The sequence below is a fragment of the Thamnophis sirtalis genome, unplaced genomic scaffold (assembly GCF_051295495.1).
Source record: "Thamnophis sirtalis isolate CommonGarterSnake01/CBP01778 unplaced genomic scaffold, rThaSir2_p1.2 scaffold_12, whole genome shotgun sequence".
Lineage (NCBI taxonomy): Eukaryota > Metazoa > Chordata > Lepidosauria > Squamata > Natricidae > Thamnophis > Thamnophis sirtalis.
In genome coordinates this window covers 37,884,244-37,902,394 of record NW_028261392.1, presented here as the reverse complement: position 1 = coordinate 37,902,394, position 18,151 = coordinate 37,884,244, and the positions used below count along the sequence as shown (strand labels likewise).

Genomic DNA, 18,151 nt, shown 5'->3' with positions numbered 1-18,151 from the left:
TCTTTGGCATCTCTCAGCAATATTTTCAACAGCTTTGGACGCCTTCTTAGGCTTGGGTTGTTTCCTCTTAGATGTACACCCAGTACCCTCACCCTTGCCAGCAGGACCGGGCCTGTTGTGCTTACTGGTGGATGGACCTGCTTGCTCAATATCTTCGGCTGCGCTGTTGCTTGCCATTGCCAAGGGATCAGGGCACAAGAAATTGTCATTCACTGCAGGTCTGCTGCCCTGGAGGTCGAAGTGAAGTAATTAAAGTCCAAAATAGAACAGTCACTGTCCTGAGGCAATGAATGAGTTGGCCCCAATTGGAAAAGATCCAGAGCGCCCACAGATCCGCGCTAAATGCAAAGGGTATGGCCAAATCACACAGCCAAACACCCTGCAGCCACTCAGAACATTCTTCCTGGGGAGGGGAGACCTGTCCGGAGCAAAGTTGGTAAATTAATACCCCTCGCAGCAGCGATCTGCTTTGGAGACAGGTAGTGGCAAGGCAAACAGCTCAGAAGAAAAGCGCGCCAATTTTAAACTGTCTAAAATGGCCACCGCATGGTTTGGAGCGACACTGGGACTGTCGGCAATCTGGACCCCTCAGGAGAGCCTCTGGAGCAAGAAGGAAAGTCCTCCAACAGTTTTAGGGCACCCCTAGGTTCATCAGCAGCCATTGAACGAACCTCCCACGGTGGTGCCTCAACCACGATGATCGCGGAAGGCAGCTTCGCACCGAGCAGCCTGCTCCACGTGTCGAGAAGAGATGATGCGGAAAAAAATCTAAACTGCAAAAAAAACTAAACTCTGAACTAAATACAAAAATAACAAAGGTTACACTATACTGTTTGGAGAGTCCAACTTTGCTGCTCAAGTACTGGAGCTCCCCAAACTGCGTCCTTTTTAGGGCGACTGAGTTTTTTAAACTGGCCTCTATAAGGAACAGGAGGCGTGGCTACACAAACTTTGAACTCAGTCCTTGGGCAGCAAGCTGACGTTAACTCATGCTTAGACTCTCCAAGCAACGCCTAGGATAATGTATATCTATGATTCACTATGATTGGCTCAACAAACATATTTTCTTTTACAGAAAACAATTAATTCTTTTACTTTCTTTTTGTACACTGTATCAAACAATTAGCTCAACTATATTCAGGAAGAGGCATCCTCGTTTCTTGCTGCCATTTCTTCTCTTCAAATAAAACATTATTCTTCTCTTCGAATAAAACTATGCATTATTTCCTACAATACTTCTCATTAATAATTCATATTTGCTTCCAATTTTAATATATTGTCCCCGAACAAAAACATAAGCATTAAAACAAAAAAGGTACTAAAGCTTTGTGACTTACAAGCCTGGGCATGGATTTCTATAAAAAATTGGCATGGGTCCTTATAATATTTTAAATTTTGCACACAATTCTTCCTGTTTAGAAACTTTTCCCCATGCTGGATGAAAGTATGTAAAAACTCTAGCTTTCCCAAGTAATATTTAGCAAATTGGGCCACACTATACCAAACTGGAATCTATTATTTTCTAAGACTAGTTTTGAACAGAGTAGGATGCAAATCATTAACAGAATTTTAATACAGAACATGGGAAAATACAGTAAAAACTATTATAGTTTTTTATGGCTGAACTTTGACTATAGACCGTGTGAACTGTGTTTCATGTTGCAAATATTGACATGTAAGCAATGCAGAGCAAAGCACACTTCCTGATTCAATGTAAATTTTAAATTAATTATAACATTATAAAACATGAGTTTTTCTTCAAGCTGTGTAAATGGGACTATACAGACTTCATCTATACACATATAGATCCATAAAAAACATGGATGCTTAGTTATGTGCCAGCATTGTCCTTGATTATGGCAATAAAAAAATCTACATGAAGGACCATGTGGGATTACCATTTACTTTTATTATTCATATTGAATTCAGGTATGTATTATCTGAATATGACAATGTTTCAAGATAAAACTATTACTGTAATTCAATATTCTACATCCAAGTATATAAATATAGACAGACAGACAGATATAAGTAAATACTAAGTCAGGCCCCGTAGGCCAAACAGAATATACTTTACTTGATGGCACCTCATCAATATGCAATACAATAAATATAACACATATTCACTCTTATTTGTTTAAAAAACAAATATTAAACATGACTTCATATATAACAATTTCCAAATAAGGAAGGTTTTTCAAACCAGGCTTCCAAAATTGTCTTGGTCTTTGAATTTGAATGGGCCATGATATTAATTGCAATCTACTGCATCATTCATGATGAGCTGTATTGAAGTACTCCCAATACACAAACTAGTAATCAGCATTACTGTTTAAAAGCCCTATGAGGAATATTATCCTCCTAAACGTTCTTATTCAGCCTACATCATAAAGGTAGAATATTAACATTCTACAATTATGATGTCTAAGAGTACTTTTCCTTTGGACTTCAACCATATATGACTAAAGTTCAACAGCCACCAATGATAGTTACAAAAAGTATTTTGTCTAAGGTTAGAGTCCAACCATTCAACTTCATAAGTTTTTGGTTTGTCAATATTGCCTTTTCCCAACCCTTTTTTATTTCCTTTCTTCTGAGTAATGTTTGCTTAGCCTGAAGTAAATTCAGAGTTACTGCAGAGTTCTCCTCTGAGAGAACAGGGCTGCTTCATGGGTTAAGATCTGCCCTCAGATAACATAAAGTATCTTTCGCTACATGGCTTCTTCTTGATGTGAGGTCTGCAAAATTTTGTCCACAGGTTTTATTTGGTGCTGGCCAAGTCCAGATGATTTTCATTCATGCCAGTCTCAAATAGCATTTTATTTTAGAGCTTCATTCTAGGCCCCATATCGTATTATTAAAAAAAGCAGAACAATAAACAAAGTAGAATTTTTATGGTTGCAAATGTCCTGGAGATCTGGAGCATGTGTGATAGTATTTTTGCCTTGATGTATGGGGGCAGGAAATAATTGTCTGGGGTTATTTTAGTGTTCATGCATGCTTTTCTCAGTGTGCCATTTTTAAATTGTATGTACTTGTATCGGGACAAGTTTATCATTTGTGAAATCAAGCTCATCTCATGGCCCATTTCTGTATTGACTGCTTTTCTTGATCCTATTTAGTAATATAGAAACCTGAGCTCAAGAACAATGGTTTTGCGTTTTGGAAATCAGATTCATTTCTGCATTTTAAATTGTTTTGAGCATAATACTTTTTATTCAATCTCACCTATATGCTTCACCAAAATGAGATTTTTAATGTCCATAACAGATAATCTTGTAATGGAGCTTGCCCATCATTTATTTTTTTTATTTATTTTTCACATTTCTACTGCCCATCTCAAAGAAGGACTCAAGGAGATACAATAAAATGTCATATACACACACACACACACACAGATCTGGATTGTAAGTACTCTAGCTGGAACTTTGGTCACTAAGCAGCCAATTTTAAGTCAAGGACTATCTATATTCAGCCATTTTATGTCAGGATTTCAAATATGCTTAGAAGCTCGTAAAATCCCTGCTCCAAATATTAATTTAACTATTGGAAAATTCAGGTACCATTAACTGCTATTATGCTGGATAGATTGATAGGAGTAAATCCAAAATCTAGGATACTTTTCCCTCTGCTTACATAACCTATTGTGAATCTAAAATGATAAATTGTTCTGACTCGGGTCCTGTTGGCAAGTGCAGTTACCAATAAAGTCTGTTTTATTGTACAGCTATATCATGACAGATGGTCCTCCAATGGTGCCAGTAAAGCTCCACCACAATTTTGCCTGAAGGAGCTACCCACTGTCACTGCCACCTGGTCCCACAAACTCAGTCAATAGTTACCAGAGCCGATCCACAAGGCAAGAAGGAAATCCACAAACAAGGTTCTGAGTCCACACAGCAAGCTCCAAAATCCACAAGGCTGAATCACAACCCCAAATCCACAAAGTAGTGTTTTTGAGTGCCAGGGGAGTGTTCACCAAAGCAAACGGTTGTTCCTGATAAATGCACCTTTCCCCTGTGTCTGGCCAAAACATCCCAAGTCAGGTGTTTCTTGTGAGGCGGAACAGGGCTGCTTCCTTGTGGGCAACCTCGCAGACCTCCTCTATGCTTCCCTTCACTCCACTCTCTGTACCTACAGGTTGGGTGGGGAGGCAGCTGTTCCTTGTCAGAGTGGATGTTGCATTTCATCGGCACCATTGGCAGCTGATCCTTCCCTGCTTTCAGGTGCAGATGGAGATGGCTCCTCCTCTGGTCGACCACTTCCTCAATGCCGGATGGCCTGGGAATGCATTGTCCTCAGCCCCTGGCCTCCCTGCATGTTCCTGGGGAGATGGTGAGACTATGTTCCTGAGACTATGTTCCTCATCGGATGGTCTCAATTTTAGCATCTCCTGCTTCACTGAACCAACTTCTGATAGAGGCATCACATGAATAACATTCATCCCAATTCAAATTTTTCATGAGTAACAACTCATTTAAAGCCTTTATATCATTTGTAATTCCACTTCTTTACACTCTTGATCCCACATGATTGTCTGAAATGTCCTCACCGTTTTCTTGTCAAGATTTCAGAAGTGGGTTGTCATTGCCTTATTCTTAGGGCTGAGAGAGCAGGACTGGCCCAAGGTCACCGAGCTGTCTTTTTTCCTAAGGTAGGATTAGCACTCATAGTCTTCTGGGTTCTAATCGGCACCTTTAATCACTGCATTAAACTGACTCCCATAAACCTTCTATAGCTAGTCTTAGTTTAAAGACCCTTTGTTCAATGACTGTTCAAAATTGTGATGGCACTGAACCAATCTTTGAAGTTCTGGCTATTGCAATGCCCACATGATCACCTGTTCATGACTTAGGCATACAACAACTGGCCTGGGTTTTTGACACTCACACCGTCCCATGGTTGTGATTATGATATGAGATCTTCCTTATAAATTTATCACATGCAAAGTCATCAGAAAAGCCAGTGGAAATCATAAGTCACGGTCATGCTTGACAACCTGCTTTGTCCTCACTGCCAGAACTGCTATTACTAAGTGGTGTGGTCATGTGATATTGCACTTTACAAACACATTGCTTAGAAACAGAAATTCAGTCCCAATTATCAAAATTAAGTGAGGAATATACTTTACTTGAAACAGATTATAGAAAGAACTATTTAAAAAAAACATGCTATCTAGCAGTTTTAAAAGCAAACACTGTATTTATATCATTGTGTTCTATTAAGAGAATTTTTATCCAAATACAAAATTTAAGCCATTGGCAAAATGAAAGTATATAGAAATGTTTCCCTATTATCTCTATGAAGAATGCTAAAATAACTTAGCATTTTGTGCTTACAACTTTCAACTTTATCTTAACAAAGCAACTTTTGTCTGGGTATGCTGGAAAGTTACAGAAAGCAATTCATGAGTGGCACGTGATATTATTTATAAGCTCTATTATCACTAAAGAACTGTGGGACTATTACAGATGTAACAGGCTCTAATGAATTGCTCTTCCTAGTGATATCTCATTTTATAATTACAGAATTTTACACTATAACAGGATTATTGTTCATATGAAATATTTGAAATGTCACACGTATGCAGTTGATTTTATAGTTGATTTTATGTCATATATAAAATCTACCTATAGAATTAATAATATAGTATCAATAAGGTAATATATGAAAAATATTTGTGCAGATTTACAAGGAAAGCTTGAAGTAGAAAGTCTGAGTTTATCAAATATCTTTGAGAAATACATTTGTTAGGTAATTGAACTGATTGTTTGAGAACTGGCAAAAGTATTTATTCCTGCTTGCGTATCTAATAGTAATCAAGGTGGTATGCCTAGTGATTCACCCAGATTCCCAAACTCAGCATCCAAAATAGAGTTTGTTTTTCCACCATTCCTTCTACAGTGGCCATCCCACAATATTGATTTCTAAATACTGCACTACGATATGGGGAAAAGCAATATTTAACTGTTATTTTGAGGCAATTTTATTTTAGAAACTTCTCAATGTTCTGCAGATACAATAATTTATCAATCCATACCAATCTATTTTCTGACCCAGTCTGGTATTATTTTATTCAGCCTCATCAGCTCTCACCAAAAGTTGGGGGGGGGGGGGAGACCTATTTATGCATTTTAGAGCTTGAGGATTGCAAATCAGCAATTTCTAAAACTAATCTGGATTTAAATACAAGTTGGGTAACCTCAGATGCTCAAAGCTTCCATATACCACCCATTCAAGTCCAGGACAAATGATCCCAAATGGTTAACAGAATATTAAGTATGCTCAGTATATGAACAACATCCAATTTACCCTGTTTGTTTGGGCAAAAAATCAAGTAAGCAAATACATTTTAAAGTTGTAGATAAATTTATTCCAATGGTTTCATACATTAGATTTAAAAGTACAGGGAAATCAACAGGTAAAATGAGCCTGCTAATGACCATTTAACCATCAATCAAATCAAAATTAACACTAGAAGTCTGTCATGTCGAGAGAACCAATTTGATCAAGTGGTTTGCTCAGTTGATTAATTCCTATCAACCAATGGATTAGATGTCCATATCCTCTTCTAGAAGCTCGCTAGGCCTGTATAGCCTGCTCTTGGCTTCCTATCTTGGTGTGGCTGTGTGGTATTTCCAATTATCTTCTAAGGCAAGCCTTTACCTGGTATCTTCCCTCCTAGCTCTGCTATATGAATTAAGATAGGAATCTCACACAATCTCTGCATTTTTGCCAGCAGAAAAATAAGAGGAAACTGATTAAAAACTGATAATGAAATCATGCCCTATCTTGGAACATATACTACAACCAACCCATATTATTTCAAGAATTCTGATGAAAAAAATCAGCTAGAAGAAAAACCAAATCTAACAAAAATTCAAACCTTGCATATGAACTTTTCTGCTCTCTTGTCCTTCTCTGATCTTTACAATTTTATACAGTTTAAATGACTAAATTCCAAAAGAATTATCAAGGCACTGCACAATCTCATGCATGGTCCTTGAAAAATAAACCAAACTCAACACCCAATCTGGGTCAGTCACCCGGACCAGAGGTTTTGTCATGAGCCGAGGTTGCGCAGTGGTTAGGGTGCAGTACTGCAGGCCACTTCAGCTGACTGTTATCTGCAGTTCAGTGGTTCTAATCTCACCGGCTCAAGGTTGACTCAGCCTTCCATCCTTCCGAGGTGGGTGAAATGAGGACCCAGACTGTGGGGGCGATATGCTGACTCTGTAAACCGCTTAGAGAGGTTTGAAAGCCCTATGAAGCGGTATATAAGTCTAACTGCTATTGCTATCCAAGCTTTCGGATTTGGTGCTGGAGCTCATCTTCAGGAAACTTCTCTCTAGCAGTGTGTGTGTTTTGGGCTATTCTGTGTGTGTGGCATTTATATGGTGTCGGTTGTAGGTTGTAAACCAAATTCCGTTCAAGGGCCTTTAGTTCCTGATTTTACAACCAAGGTATGTTTACAAAACAGTAAAAAGAACCTTGTAGAGGAAGCAAAAAAAAAAGGGGGGGGGAGGGCGGCAACCTGCAATTCAATTCCAGCCGAACCTAGAAAATTAAAGCCCAGGTAGCTGAGTTAGCTTGAATACGCCAAAGGACTAAAACCACCTCCCCAAAACTATTAGCCCTCCTAATATTCCAGAGGTGGAGGGCTTCACGTATAAACACCGCACTTGGAAGCCCAGATCGAATAAAGCTACTAGCCTCCCTTAAAAAAGAAAGAAAAAGCCGCCAGCCATCGTCTAAGTCACACCCAGTCCTCTCCGAGCACCTCTTCTAACTTATGCCCGGAGTCTCCTACGCGCGCATTTTTCAAGGCGCAGCAATTAGCAGGGGATCCAGGACCGAGGGAGGCAGGCCGGCCGGCCGGCCGGCCGGCCACCCGCAGCACCCTCTTCCCGAGATGCGACTTCTCTTTTCCCGCAAAAAAGTGAGGAAGAAGGAATCACCTGCTCGGGCGAAGTTCCTTTCCGCGGCAGCGCCTCGCCCTCACATCCCGCGAGCTCCGAGAGGGGCTGCGGCCGCTGCAGCCGCAGGAGGGCGGCGACCGCCTCCGCCACGACCACCACCGCCACCGGGGGACGGGAAAGCCGAGGGACCTTCCCAAAGCCGCGCCGTCGCCATGGAGATTCGCCCCCACCTCAGGTAGCACCGGGGCTGCGCATCGCCCTTCGTTGGGCGCTGCCACTAAACCCGCGCGCCTCTTGCCGGTCTTCCTCCTGCTCGCACCGACCGCGGCCGGAAAAGGCGGGGCGACAAAACAAACGGTTTTGCGGAAGCTGCCCGCTCGCGGCCAGAGTCACGGTGCCGTTTGCTCCGCCCTCTTGCCTCTCCCCCCCCCACCCCGAAAGGAGGGCTGCGTGGGAGTAAGCGGCGTGGGTCTCCTTCGCCTCGCCTGCAGCGCCCGCTTCCCGCAATCTGCTCTACCTCAAAGCGGTGAAATTGACAGTGCGAGGCATCATCTGGCTCTGCTCTTTGTACGATAGACTGACCTGTCTATAAAAATGTGCTTTATAAGTCTGGAGTTAGTGCTCGAAAACAGATTTACAGAGTTAGAAGGGACCTTATAGGTCATCTAGTCCAACCTCCCTACCCCCCTGCTCGATCCTACACCATTTCTGACAAATGGCAGTCCAATCTCTTCTTGAAAGTCTCAAGTGATGAAGCCCCCACAACTTCCGAAGGCAACTTCTGTTCCATTGGTTGATTGTTCTCACTGTCAGAAAGTTGCTCCTTGTTTCTAGGTTGAATCGCTCCTTATTCATTTTCCATCCAATTTTCCTTGTCTGGTCTTAAGGTGCATTGGAAAATAGCTTGGCCCCCTCCTCTCTGTGACAGCCCCTCAAATATTGGAAGACTGCTAGTATGTCTCCCCTGGTCCTTCTCTAGACTAGCCATGCCCAGTTCCTGTAACTGTTCTTCATATGTTTTAGTCTCCAGTGCCCTAATTATCTTGGTAGCTCTTCTCTGCACTTTTTCTAGAGTCTCAACATCTTTTTATAGTGTGGTGACCAAAACTAGGTGCAGTACTCTAGGTGTGGTCTTACTAGGGCTTTATAGAGTAGTATTAGTACCTCACTTGATCTTGATTCTATCCCTCTGTTATTGCAATTTAGGATTGCATTGGCTTTTTTGGCTGCTGCTGCAGCTGGTTATCTACTAAGACTCATTTTCATTTTCATTTATTTGTATGCCGCCCTTTTCCCTGAAAGGGACTCAGGGCGGCTCACAACTCAAAGGGAGGGGAAAAACAGACAAAGTTACAAAAACATAAAGACCATACACAGTTAAAAAACACAACAATCATACCGTTCGAAGTGGGGCTGGGAGTCTTTAGCCCCAGGCCTGTCGGAACAGCCAGGTTTTAAGGGCTATGCGGAAGGCCTGGAGGGTGGTGAGGGTACGAATCTCCATGGGGAGTTCGTTCCAGAGGGTCAGAGCAGCCACAGAGAAGGCCCTCCTCCGAGTAGTCGCCAGTCGACACTGGCCGGCTGATGGAATTCGGAGGAGGCCTAGTCTGTGGGATCTTATTGGTCTAGTGGAGGTAATTGGCAGTAGGCGGTCTCTCAAGTACCCAGACCCAATACCATGAAGGGCTTTGTAGGTGACAACTAGCACCTTGAAGCGTACCCGGAGATCAACAGGCAGCCAGTGCAGCTCGCGGAGGATAGGTGTTACGTGGGTGAATCGAGGCGCACCCACGATCGCTCGCGCGGCTGCATTGTGGACAAGCTGAAGTCGACGAATACTCTTCAAGGGCAGCCCCATGTAGAGCATGTTGCAGTACTCCAGTCTAGAGGTCACAAGGGCACGAGTGACTGTTGTGAGAGCCTCCTGGTTCAGGTAGGGATGCAACTGGTGCACCAGGCGAACCTGGGCAAATGCCCCCCTGGTCACAGCTGACAAATGGTGTTCAAAAGTCAGCTGTGGATCCAGGAGGACTCCCAAGTTGCGGACCCTATCTGAGGGGCGTACTATTTGACCCCCCAGCCTGAGAGGTGGAACATTTGGCCAATTAGTAGGAGGGAAGCACAGCAGCCACTCGGTCTTATCTGGATTGAGTACAAGCTTGTTAACCCCCATCCAGTCCCTAACAGCCTCGAGGCCCTGGCTCATCACGTCCATCGCTTCATTGAGTTGGCACGGGGCGGACAGATACAGCTGTGTATCGTCCACATACTGGTGGTATTTTATCCCGTGCCGTCGAATGATCTCACCCAGCGGTTTCATGTAGATATTAAAGAGGAGGGGGGACAGGACCGAACCCTGCGGCACCCCATACGTTAGGGGCCTAGGGGTCGATCTCTGCCCTCCGACTAACACTGACTGCGACCTGTCCGAGAGGTAAGAGGAGAACCACCGTAAGACAGTGCCTCCCACCCCCACCTCCCGCAGTCGTCGCAGAAGGATACCATGGTCGATGGTATCGAAAGCCGCAGAGAGGTCAAGGAGTACCAGGATGGAGGCATGACCTCCATCCCTGGCTCTCCAGAGATCATCGATCAATGCGACCAAAGCGGTTTCCGTGCTGTAGCCAGGCCTGAAACCCGACTGGAAGGGATCTAGATAATTGGTTTTTTCCAAGGACCGCTGGAGCTGAAAGGCCACCACCTTCTCAACAACCTTCCCCACAAAGGGGAGGTTGGAGACTGGACGATAGTTGTTTAGGACGGCTGGATCCAAAGATGGCTTCTTCAGGAGAGGTCTCACCACCGCCGCCTTTAATGCGCGGGGAAAGACCCCCTCCCGGAGAGAGGCGGCAACAACCGCCTGGATCCAGCCCCGTGTCACCTCCCTGCTGTTAACAACCAGCCAGGAGGGGCACGGGTCCAGTACACATGTGGAGGCACTTACAGCTCTCATGGCCTTGTCCACGTCCTCAGGGGTAACAGCTTGAAAATCAATCCAGTGATGTCCTACCAGATTATCCCTTAGTGCCTCAGCTGGTTCTGCAGAATTGGAGTCCAGGTCCGCCCGAAGCCGAGCAACTTTATCCGCGAGGAATTGGACGTAGTCCTCAGCTCTGCCTTGCAAAGGATCGCTCGTATCCCTCCTATTTAGGAGGGAACGGGTTATCCTGAACAAGGCGGCTGGGCGCGACTCAGCGGAAGCAATCAGAGAGGCAATGTATGTTCTTTTTGACGTCCTAATTGCCCGGATGTAAACTCTGATGCTGGATGTTAAAAGTGCCCGGTCTGACTCGGACTCCCCAAGATCCCTCTCACAGTCACTGCTATTAAGCCTGGTTTCACCCAGCTTATTTGTATACTTTTGTTTTTTTCTTACCTAAGTGTAAGACTTTACTTTTATCTACATTTAATTTCATTTTGTTAGATGGGGCCCAGTGTTCAAGTCTGTCAAGATCCATCTGGATCTTGAGCCTATCTTCTAGGGCCGTGATAGCGAACCTATGGCACGCTTGCCACAGGTGGCACATGGAGCCATATTTACCAGCATGGCAGCCCTCAACTCCAGCCAGCTGATTTTTGACATTCTGGAGGACCGAGGGATCCCATTTTTGCCCTCCCCTGGCTTCAGGAAAGCCTGCAGAGGGTGAAAAACGGGCCCAACGGGCCAACCAGAAGTTCCAAAATGATCTGTTTCTGCCTTCCAGAGGGCCTTCAGGGGGAGGTAGTTTTTGCCCTCCCCAGGCTTCAGGAAAACCTCTGGAGCCTGGGGAGGGTGAAAACTCCCCATGCATGGGGTGTGTGTGTTTACACGTGCATGTGTGTGGGGTTTGTTGCGCATGCATGCGCAGGTGGGTGGTGCATGCACACACAATTTTGGCACGCCAAAAGGTTAGCCATCACTGTTCTAGGGTGTTAGCTATTTCTGCCAGCTTAGTATCATCTGCAAATTTGGTAAGTTCCCCTTCTATTCCCTCATTTAAATCGTTTATGAAGATATTGAAGAGTACTGGGCCTAAGAAGGAACCTCATGGTACCCCACTGCTTACTTCTCTCCATGTAGACTTAGACCCAAAACTAACCTTGCCATAATCAAAAAGCATTGGAAAAAGCAGTCGGGATTAGAGCCTTTCCTGCTGGAGGTCCAAAGCATTAACTCAGAATTGCAACTTTGTTTTTCTTCTTCTAATAATGCCTGTAATCTCCATCACAAGGGCATAGTACAAGTAATCCTCAGTTTATGACCACAATTGAGCCCAAAATATCTGTGGCAAAGCAAGATATTTTTAAGCGAATTTTGCCCCATTTTATGACCGTTCCTTCCACAGTGCTTAAGTGAATCACAGCAGTGGTTAAGTTAGTAACATGATTGTTAAGTGAATCTAGCTTCCCCATTGACTTTGCTTATCAGGAGATCACAAAAGTTGCTCACCTGACCCTGGGACACTACAACTGTCATAAATATGAACTAGTTACCAAGTGTCCAAATTGTGACCACATAATCATGGGATGCTGCAATGTGAAAAATGGTCATAAGTCACTTTTTTCAGGGCCGTTGTAACTTTGAACGGTCACTAAATGATCTGTTGCAAGTCGAAGACTTACCTGTATCATACCTGTATTAAGCATGGAACGTTTGAGCTCTAAATTCAGCTGGTACTTTCTTGCTTTAAATGGCTTTTCTATTATTTTAAGTATGATTCTAATCCTTTACTATTGAGTATCCGCTGTTGACAGATAATATCTGTTTATTTTCAGTGGAATTTCGTTTTAGAACTGCTTAGCGTATTTGCAAAAGAAATGTATCGTGATACATTTACATTATTTACAATAACGTAAATCTCACAAGGTTTTTGTGGGCGAAAATAGGAGAAGAAGGTATTTTAGCCATCTGGAGGTTATCAAAATAATAAAGGTGGGAAGCAAACAAGCATGCAGCTCTGATCACTAGGAATTGTGTTTCCCTAGGCACTTGCTACTATTTTTGTCTGAGCAAAATCTAATTACTTAAGGTCAGAGTTTGAAGGATCAGATGATGGAATGTATGTCCGGATGAGCCTGGGGATGAGGAGATAGGTATGGATGGAATGGACATGTGAGTGAAGAATATGAATTCTGATAAAACCTTTTCTCTTGTCTTCATTTTTTTGCCTTGACAATTAAGAGCTTTGCTCCTTCCTGTCTCTCTTCACAGCAGAGGGAGGTGGGTGTGGGGTGCTGCCTCAGACAAAAAGTTTTAAACTGCTTTTACTTTTCTCTGCAGAAGGAGGGGGGCTGAGGGGGAGCTGCCTCAGATAAAAACTGTTTGTTCTTTTATTCTGCTTGTGGTTCTGACAAGTATCGTCGGCATCTTCATATCTGGTCACATGGGCGACAAGCCACTCCCATCCAGTCACATGGGTGGCAAGCCACTCCAACAAAGGAGGCCACACCCACAGAGTAGGTTTGAACATTTTTTGAAACCCACCACTGATATGTCCTAAACCATTTTTCTGGAGGAAAAGTGATTTGTTGACTGAAATGCTAGCTAATTAGTTCTTTACTGTTTTAGTTCTTCAGCATTTACATAATGGCGAAACCATTCCTAAAAGGGTCTTTCCATGCAAATTCCTACACACTGAAACACATTTCATATGGAAATCAATGTTTGAATTCACATGGCCTGATGAACCACAGATCATATTTTGGCCTAGGATTTGGTAAACTCAGTCCAAGGAGTTAGGGTATGTTTCAGTGTGCTATGGAAATCTTGAAATTAAGTTAACTTGAATAAACAATGATTCAAATACAGAGTGTTTTGCGTTTGCTTCCCAACTGTTGATGCCAAAGTTATTGCATTGTAAAATTGTCTGGAGGTATGCCAGTTGGCTGAAACAGTCAAGCCACAACTAGAGCTGTTGGCTAGCCAAATGGGAAAGGAGTAATGATATCATATAGCTTTGCCAATGAATTCCTGTTCCAAAGGTTCATATTAAATACTTCCTGGAGAAAATAGGCAGAGTTCCATTAACTCCAAAATGGTGACCCAGATAGTGTGGTTGTGTGTTAACAAAAGTGTTTTGTGGAATAGGGACTCTTAGAGGGTTTTACCCCCCCCCCCAGTTAAGACTTTAAATGGGCGTGTTGATTTTTTAATTTTATTTTATCAATTTCATATATACATTCACAATTATATGATCTCATAACTGTTATTAATAATATGTATTTATAACAATTTTTCCCTACAGTTGACAATATACTTGAAGATTGCTTTCTTAACATCCCATAGATCCATCTTATCTTACAACGGTCCTACTTCTTCTTCCCTCCCTCCCTCTTTCCTTCCCTCGTTTCTTCTCTCCTACTCCCCTTCCTTCCCTCCTTCCTTCCCTCCCTCCTTCCCCTTCCCTCCTTCTCTCCTTCCCTCCTTCCTTCCCTCCTTCCTTCCTTCCCTCCTTCCTTTTCTCCTTCTCTCCTTCCTTTCCCCCTTCCTTTCCTCCTTCCTTCCCCCCTTCCTTCTCTCCTACATTCCCTCCTTCCTTCCCTCCTTTCTTCTCTCCTTCTCTCCTTCCTTCCCTCCTTCCTTCCCTCCTTCTCTCCTTCCTTCCCTCCTTCCTTCCCTCCTTGCTTCCCTCCCTCCTTCCCTCCCTCCTTCCTACCCCCTTTCTTCTCTTTCTTCTCTCCTTCCCTCCTTCCTCCTCTCCTTTCCCTTCTCTCCTTCCCCTTCCTCCCCTTTACCCTTCCCCTCTTCTTCCCATTCCTCCCCTCTTTCCTACTCTTACATTCCCTCCCATTCTTCCTCTGCCTTTCCCTTTCTCCTATTCCTCTCCTTTCTCCTCTCCTTCCTATCTTTCCTTCTACTCCTCCCTCCATCCACTCTATCCGTTGTTGTGTTTACATATTCTCCTCTTCGGGATGACCTGGTTCTCTTTTTTTTTTTTTCCTTATTTGAAAGTTATATAAAAAAAGGCAAGATTTACAAAATACAAGATACAAAAATAGATAAAGCTCTTTACATATTTTCATCTCCCATAGCTCATCTCGCCTTACCTAGTATGAGACTAGGTTGCTAATTCCATGCAGGTAGTTATAACGGATTACCTATCAGCTTTTCAAGTTTTTCCAACGTTGTGGTCTAATGGTATTACTCGACGGTGAATTCTCACCTCTAATACATTTCTACTCTCATTTGTCCCTCTGTCTTTGTGTATTGTTTATTTGAGTTGTTGCTTAGATCATTTTAAGTTAGTCAGCTACCTCCTTTTATATCTGAATCCTCACTGTCTCATCAAGCCATTTGTACAATTTCTCCCAGACTTTGTAAAAGTCTGTGTCTTCTTTATCATTAATCCGCATTGTCAATCTGTTCATTTCCGCTAATTCTAAGATTTTATTCATCACCATTGTGCTAGTGGGGGCATTTTCACTCTTCCAGCACTGCGCGTAAGCGATCCTTGCCGCCGTCAAGATGTGGACGAGACGGTATTGATTGGTTTTACCTATTTTTTGATCTGTTATCCCTAATAGAAACATTTCCGGCTTAAGACTTAATTTAATTGACATGATTTCATTCAGCCATCTTAGTGTTTGCTTCCAATATGTCTTAGCCACCGGACACGTCCACCACATGTGGTAGTACATGCCCAGTGTTGTTTTGCATTTCCAGCATTTGGCCGATAATTTTGAGGAAATTTTTGCCAGTCTTGTCGGAGGGAGATGCCAGCGGTAGAACATTTTGTATATATTTTCTTTATAGGCCGTCGACTTCGTTAATTTCAGGTTCCACTCCCATACCCTTTTCCAGTCATCCAGGTCAATTGTGTGGACGATATTCTGGGCCCAGGTTACCATGACTTCTTTCACTCTTTCTGCTTCCATTTTTCGGATCAGCAAGCAGTTATATATTTTCGAGATTAATTTCTCGTCTGGTCCTATTAAGATTTTATCCAATTCCTGGTCCTTGTCCTGAAAGCCAAATTGTGCTAGATCTGATTTGTATTTATTTTGTATTTGAAAGTATGGCTACCAATCAATATTTATTCCCATTTCAGCCAAATTTTCCCTGGAATTTAGTCTATTTTGGTCATCTAACAGCTGTTTGTAAATAACATTTTTTTCAAAATTTATCAGATTTGGGTATATCAGGGCTTCCGTCGGGGATATCCATTTGGGTAGTTGGATATAGAATTTCCTTCTAATTTCCAGCCAATCCTTAATCAGTACCCCTCTTAAATGGTGTCTTCTAAAATAATTGTGGACTTTATTTCCCTCACACCATAAGTAATTGTGCCACCCCCATTGCAAGTCGTGGCCCTCTATCGTTAGGATTCTTTTGTTGGTTAACATTACCCACTCCTTTATCCACATTGTTGCTGCTTGATGATATGATTTCCATTCCGGTAGGCCCATTCCACCTTGCGCTCTTTTATCTTGAAGATGCTTATATTTTTTTCTAGGCTTTTTGCCATTCCACACAAAATTTCGTACCATTTTATCCAAATCGTTATAAAAATTTTCTCCTAATTTGACCGGTGCCGTTTGAAATAAATAGAGTATTTTTGGCAAGACATTCATCTTGATTACTGCGATTCTTCCCATCAACGATATTTGTAGCTTCAACCAATTTTTAAAATCTTTTTGGATGTTTCGTAATAGTTTATCATAGTTATCTTCTTTTATAGAAGAGCATTTCGCAGATAGCCAAATCCCTAAGTATTTGACCTTTTTAGTTACCTTTAATTCCATTGCTTTCTCTAGTTCTTCTATCTGTTTTTTGGGAAAGTTCTTTATAATCATTTTTGTTTTTTCCTTATTTATTTTTAATCCGGCCACACGCCCAAAGTCCTCAATGTCCTTCATTAATTTCAGTCCTGAGATTAGAGGGTCTTCCACAATAAAGACCATGTCGTCAGTGAAGGCCTGTGTTTTATATTGTTCTTTTTTTATGGTCAAACCCCTAATTTCCTGATTTAATCTTATCTGATTTAGGAGTACCTCTAACGACATAATAAATAGTAATGGGGAGAGCGGACACCCTTGTCTAACACCCTTTCCGATTCGTACCCTCTCTGTTAATTCTCCATTAATTATAATGTTTGCTAATTGCTGTGAATATATAGTTTCTATAATCTTAATAAATTTGTCGCTGAATTTCATCATTTTTAGTTGTGTGATTAAAAAATTCCAATCTAAGTTATCGAATGCTTTCTGCGTGTGTTGATCTTATGGGGGGTTTAAGGTGGTTATTTGTGGAAAAAAATAACTTTAAATATAGTCACCCAAAATTGAAGAAAAAGGAGAGATCTGGGAATTCTTAGAACTGAGATACAATAAACTCTTCAGTTGCATTTATAATAGTGACGAAGTATTTAATTGTGATATAGCTTCAAAATCATGAATAGAGTAAGCCTTCTGAACTTACTGGCAATGAATGGTAAAGTATAAGAGAGCGGCAGGAACATTCAAAAGAGGGAGAGTCAAAAAATAAAGATAGTGGGCACAGCCACATAATTGTAGCTGTGGACATACATACATACATACATACATACATACATACATACATACATGTTCTATTTGCCTTTTTTACATCCTTCTGCAGAAGCGCCTGCTGTACGTTGAATCCGAGTACTGGTAAATGATTTTCTATAAATAGGCATTTCTATCATAATTAACATCCATTGGGTTACTATTCCTTCTAGACTATTGGTGATTCTTCTCCCTTCTCCATAGCCAGTTCCATTTGGTGTTGATAGGAGGAGAAAAATCAAACCTGAAGTCCTTGATTGAGCAGTGGTAGTGTTTTAGTTTTAGTTTCCTGGAGCTGCATCCTTTCTGGACTGGGAGGCTGATTATGGTTATTCATGCCTTGGTCATCTTGATGTGCTATTGCAATGTATTCGATACACAACTACAAATGGGACCAACATTTATGGTTGGCAAGAAAATTTTGATTAGATTACCATGTGAATGCTGTGAAGTTATAACTACAAAGACTGGTTGTAACTCACTTTTTTCAGTCTCATTGTCACTTTGAATATGGCTAAACAAATGGTTGTAAATCAAGGCCTATCTACATGGGTCTGCCTTTGAAAACCATTAGAAAGCTACAGCTAATATAGAAATAGCAGACAAGCAGAAATGAGCCAATGTAACACCCCTGCTCTGTGAACTCCATTGGGTATCTGCTGATTTCCTGATACAATTCAAGGTTCTGGTTATCACCTTTAAAACCCAAGGCAACAGTTATTTGAAGGACC

At 42.2% G+C, this 18,151-nt stretch overlaps 1 protein-coding gene across 1 annotated transcript in view; it reads right to left on the bottom strand.

Moving 5' to 3' along the window:
- The window catches only part of NIPA2 (NIPA magnesium transporter 2), a 32,655-nt gene extending 24,398 nt beyond the window's left edge, over positions 1 to 8,257 (bottom strand). Inside the window, exon 1 of the mRNA XM_014073459.2 lies at positions 7,959 to 8,257. The gene's annotated coding sequence lies outside the window, so the exon portion shown is untranslated. The remainder of the gene's footprint in view (positions 1 to 7,958) is intronic.
- Between the last annotated feature and the right edge of the window lie 9,894 nt (positions 8,258 to 18,151).